The sequence below is a fragment of the Protopterus annectens genome, chromosome 7.part0 (genome assembly GCF_019279795.1).
Source record: "Protopterus annectens isolate FY-2018-M chromosome 7.part0, PAN1.0, whole genome shotgun sequence".
In the NCBI taxonomy this organism is placed as follows: Eukaryota; Metazoa; Chordata; order Ceratodontiformes; family Protopteridae; genus Protopterus; species Protopterus annectens.
The window spans coordinates 726,676,270-726,682,269 of record NC_056739.1 but is presented as its reverse complement, the minus strand read 5'-3'; the positions used below and the strand labels follow the sequence as shown (position 1 = coordinate 726,682,269).

General features: G+C 33.5%; 1 protein-coding gene across 2 annotated transcripts in view; it reads right to left on the bottom strand.

Moving 5' to 3' along the window:
* Positions 1–6,000, bottom strand: part of LOC122806652 (immunoglobulin superfamily DCC subclass member 4-like) — a 2,205,210-nt gene that overhangs the window by 385,928 nt on the left and 1,813,282 nt on the right. The gene's annotated exons all lie outside the window — the stretch shown is intronic.

Below are 6,000 nucleotides of genomic sequence, written 5' to 3'. Positions count from 1 at the left end.
AACTTCAGAAGAATGTCACCTAAGTCCAAACATACACCAAGGTATTTAAATTCAGTTTTACAGCAAATTATGCAAGGAATAAGGACCTGAGACAAAAATTCTGACCTAACACATGCTAAATATGCTTAAATTGCTGCTTTGGTAAGTTTTCTGCAGATATATGTATTGTTGCTGTTGTTGCAAAACATCTTTCTATAATTTGCTTGCTCCTAAGGTTTCTTAAGAGATATGCTTGGTTAGGCAATGCTGAGGTAATCCTTTCAATACCTTTCAATTGAATTTCCTTTACAGTAATAATTACTTCTGTTACTTTACCATTCGAGTTACTGGTACCCTATCTAGCCAAAGTTACTGTGTGGATTTACTATTTGTAGTTCCTGACTGGTTACTTAACCAACTGCTAATCCTTTGCTGTCATTTGGTACCATCTTTGCTTAAAGAGTTATTGGTTGATTAACTTGTTTCAGTGCCTTACTTGCCTCACATTTTCTAAATAGTTGTATGGCCTCCAAATTACTGCAGTTACTACACATTACTTGTTGTATTTGAATTTACTAGTTGCCTGATTGTACAAGTCGTTGAATGAAAACCAATACAATTCAATGAAAATCCAACGCTGGTCACCAGAATGTACCACAATAAAGTGACAATGGTGCTCGAAAATAACAGCGTTTTTATTGCAAACATATAATACGATAAGCGCTTTCACCCAACATATGGGGGCTTCCCTCAGAACAATTTGCTAGTAAAAAAACTTAAGTTTAAATCCAAATCTTGATGCCAAAAGCCCCCATTTAAATTGTCCTTAAAGACATATAATTCATAAATATACCATATATAAAAAACATTGAAAAACTATAAAAAAAAACTTTAAAAAAATGTTTGTTATATATTTAAACAATTAATATGTGCTATTTAGGATGCGTACAATATATTAAAATACATGTAAACGCATGCATAAAAATATGTTAAAATTACTGAACATGCTTATATACTCACATGATAACACTTAAACACTATAATATAAATGTGAGTAAATATAATATAATATTAAAGAATGAAAAGTAAAGAGAAATATTTAATAATCTACGAGTAGATCTTAATCAATAATCCATAGTACATACAACCACTGATAAGTTGATATTGTGTATAAGCTGTGTATGATCTAAGAAAATTGACATTACAAACTGTTAGAAAATTGTGTCTGTTTTCTTGTCCTAATTTAAAATCGTGTCTGTGTTCTTGTCCTAATTTAAAATTTTAACCTAGTATTGGTGGATCAGGTGTTGTGCATCCGTAAACAAAAACTAAATTATATTAAATTATTAATAGTCACTGTTGTTTTAAAACTAAAAGTGGCTTAATGGAAATGTGGTTGTTAAGACCTGGTAAAGTTGAACAAGTTGTTGAATGAAAACCAATACAATTCAATGAAAATCCAATGCTGGTCACCAGAATGTACCCCAATAAAGTGACAATGGTGCTTGAAAATAACAGCTTTTTTATTGCAAACGTATAATACGATAAGCGCTTTCACCCAACATATGGGGGATTTCTCAGAACAATTTGCTAGTAAAAAAACTTCAGTTTAAATCCAAATCTTGATGCCAAAAGCCCCCATTTAAATTGTCCTTAAAGACATATAATTCATAAATATACCATATATAAAAAACATTGAAAAACTATAAAAAAAAACTTTAAAAAAATGTTTGTTATATATTTAAACAATTAATATGTGCTATTTGGGATGCGTACAATATATTAAAATACATGTAAATGCATGCATAAAAATATGTTAAAATTACTGAGCATGCTTATATACTCACATGATAACACTTAAACACTATAATATAAATGTGAGTAAATATAATATAATATTAAAGAATGAAAAGTAAAGAGAAATATTTAATAATCTACGAGTAGATCTTAATCAATAATCCATAGTACATACAACCACTGATAAGTTGATATTGTGTATAAGCTGTGTATGATCTAAGAAAATTGGCATTACAAACTGTTAGAAAATTGTGTCTGTTTTCTTGTCCTAATTTAAAATCGTGTCTGTGTTCTTGTCCTAATTTAAAATTTTAACCTAGTATTGGTGGATCAGGTGTTGTGCATCCGTAAACAAAAACTAAATTATATTAAATTATTAATAGTCACTGTTGTTTTAAAACTAAAAGTGGCTTAATGGAAATGTGGTTGTTAAGACCTGGTAAAGTTGAAGCATCCATGAAGAGTTGCCACCACACTTCCTTATATCTGAGGGTGGCTTTGAAATTACCGCCCCCCCCCCCTTGGATCCGTTTTAATACTTTCTAAAATTGCAAACTTAAATGAGTGAAGCTCCCCATGTTTTTCTATGTGCCTGTACAGGGCATTGTTAGAGTCCTTCCTTCTAATACTTTATGAATGATTGTATATACATTTCCTGAGGCACCTCTCCATTTTTCCTATGTAATATCCTGCACAGGCTGTGCACTTAGCCATGTAAATCACCAATTCCGAGTTGCAATTGCCCTGTTTAAACCTAACGATGGTGTTGGTAACATTATTCAATGTAATGACATCCTCTTCCAATATAAACGGGCATTGATTGCAACTCCCACATTTGATAGTGTGTTATTAGTGCTAGTGGTACTTCAACCCCTTCCTGTGTTTTTTGTTCTAAAAAATTCTTAATATTTCGACCCATTTTGTACACAAATGTCAGCTTACCACCCACTATTTCCATCAAATCCTGGTCCACCAATATTATGTTCCGAAATTTGATTAGTATACTTTTAATATTAAATACTTGTGGACAGTATGCAAGTACACATGAATGCTGATAATTATTGATTCCTACATCTGCACTTCATCCCTGGATGGAACCTATGTTCTCTCTAAAGTGTGTACCTAACAAAGGTGGATATTTTAACCCCCATTCCTTTAAAATGTATTGTCTGACATTTTCCATCATGTCCACCCTATATCCCTTCTCCTTAAACAGACCTGTTATGTAATTCAACCCCTCAATCATATCTGTATACTTAGATGTCATGCGGGCTGCTCGAATGCATTGCCCTTTAAATATGTTGTACGTAAGTTTTAGGATGATAGCTGGAATATTCAAGGTAGTCATTGGAAAAAGTGACTTTTCAATGTATACAGGATTTAAATTTCTTGTCTTCACTTGAAATAAAAGTGTCTAAGTAGGCACTCCCTTCACTACTTAAGGAATGTGCGAAATTTGAGAAATTCACTACTTGTATTCAAAAAAGTATTGAACTTTTCTGAATTAACCAGGCTTCCATCCCAGAGGATGTATATCATCCAAAAATCTGGAATAGTGCCTAATGAACTGGTAATAAAAACTGGGAAAGAGAACTGATATCCATCGAAAAAGCACTTTTTCCAATGATTATCTTGAATATTCCAGCTATCATCCTAGAAAACTTATGTACAACATATTTAAAGGGCAATGCATTCGAGCAGCCTGCATGACATCTAAGTATATGGATATGATTGAGGAGTTGAATTACATAACAGGTCTATTTAAGGAGAGGGGATATAGGGTGGACATGATGGAAAATGTCAGATAATACATTATAAAGGAATGGGGGTTAAAATATACAACTTTGTTAGGTACACACTTTAGAGAGAACATAGGCTCCATCCAGGGACGAAGTGCAGATGTAGGAATCGATAATTATCAGCGTTCATGTGTACTGGAATACTGTCCACAAGTATTTAAGATTGAAAGTATACTAACCGAATTTTGGAACATAATATTGGTGGACCAGGATTTGATGGAAATAGTGGGTAGTAAGCCAACATTTGTGTACAAAATGGGTTGGAATATTAAGAATTTTTTAGAACAAAAAAACACAGGAAGGGGTTGGAGTACCACTAGCACAAATAGGCACACTATCAAATGTGGGAGTTGCAATCAATGCCCGTTTATTTTTGAAGAGGATGTCATTACATCGAATAATGTTACTAACACCATTGTTAGGTTTAAACAGGGCAATTGCAACTTGAAATTGATGGTCTAACAAGGCTAAGTGCACTCCCTGTGCAGGATATTACACAGGAAAAATGGAGAGGTGCCTCAGGAAATGTATATACGATCATTCATATACTATTAGAAGGAAGGACTAACAATGCCCTGTACAGGAACATAGAAAAACATGGGGAGTTTCACACATTTAAGTTTGCAGTTTTAGAAAGTATTAAAACGGATCTAAGGGGGGGTGATTTCAAAGCCACCCTTGGGTATAAGGAAGGGTGATGACAACTCTTCACGGATGCTTCAACTTTACCAGGTCTTAACAACCACATTTCCAATAAGCCACTTTTAGTTTTAAAACAACGGTGACTATTAATAATTTAATATAATTTAGTTTTTGTTTACGGATGCACAACACCTGATCCACCAATACTAGGTTAAGATTTTAAATTAGGACAAGAACACAGACACAATTTTCTAACAGTTTGTAATGTCAATTTTCTTAGATCATACATAGTTTATGCACAATATCAGCTTATCAGTGGTTGTATGTACTATGGGTTATTGATTAAAATCTACTCGTAGATTATTAAATATTTCTCTTTACTTTTCATTCTTTAATATTATATTTACTCATTTATATTATAGTGTTTAAGTGTTATCATGTGAGTATATAAGCATGTTCAATAATTTTAACATATATTTATGCATGTATTTTAATATATTGTACACATCCCAAATAGCACATATTAATTGTTTAAATATATAACAAACATTTTTTAAAAGTTTTTTTTATAGTTTTTCAACTTTTTTATATATGGTATATTTATGAATTATATGTCTTTAAGGACAATTTAAATGGGGGCTTTTGGTGCCAAGATTTGGATTTAAACTGAAGTCTTTTTACTAGCAAATTGTTCTGAGGAAGCCCACATACGTTGGGTGAAAGCGCTTAACGTATTTTATGTTTGAAATAAAAAAGCTGTTATTTTTGAGCACCATTGTCACTTTATTGGGGACATTCTGGTGACCAGAGTTGGATTTTCATTGAATTTTATTAGTTGTCTGATGGTCTCATGCTGCTATGCTGTCACTGTACTTAAATTCTCTCTGCAGTCATTGATGTTTTTACTAGCTCTCTATAGCCATTGTTTTTATTTTCTTTACTGTAAAGCAAGTGTCACTATAACCAATATTTTTACTTGCTTAAGTGGCAGTCACCATTCTTGAACCTGTATTGTAACAAACTGAATCAGTGTCACTCCTCTTCTACTTTTATTACCACTAGGTGAACCGCTCAACTGTTCTCAGACACCTTATCTTTTTAAAGGGCTTCTTCTTGCTGTTATTTAATCTCTATGACCAGTTGTCCTTAAACTCTAGGTATTATGTACTAATCCATAAATTACGAAAACTAGCTTAACTTTACCTATTAGCGTTGCACGGTCCTTCACCATTTCTGCATTATTGGTTCTAACTTGACTTAATCAGCTTTTGTGGCCACCCTGCCTGCACTTGACATTTTGATGCAGTGTAAGAACTGTATCATGTTTGCAGATAAGCCATTTACCTTAGCAAACACAGATACAAATTTGAGAGACATGCAAATATTTATGCAGATTAGAAATTGTCTCATCACAATGATAGTATTAGTACAGGTCTTAGTTGCACCTCACAGCATTCCAAATGCAAACCGAAATATGCTATGTTTGTTACACAATCTTTACCTTAACCAGTAAGCTCCTCACAAACAAGATTCAGCCACCTATACACAGTGTTACATTTGTGCCAGCCTCCTCACTGGTCTCTTCGAAAAGACAACAGTACAGCAAGTCTATCCACATAAAGGCTCCCAAAGCCTGCAGACTCCCATGGGACAGCCCTACTTACTGGTAACTTACTTTGAGGCACACAGAGGGTTGCAGCTGCCTCTCAGGTACGAGAATTTGTCATGTGACTAAGCCATTAAATCTAGCCACCCCAAATGCAGGTATGACCTTGTTGTCCAT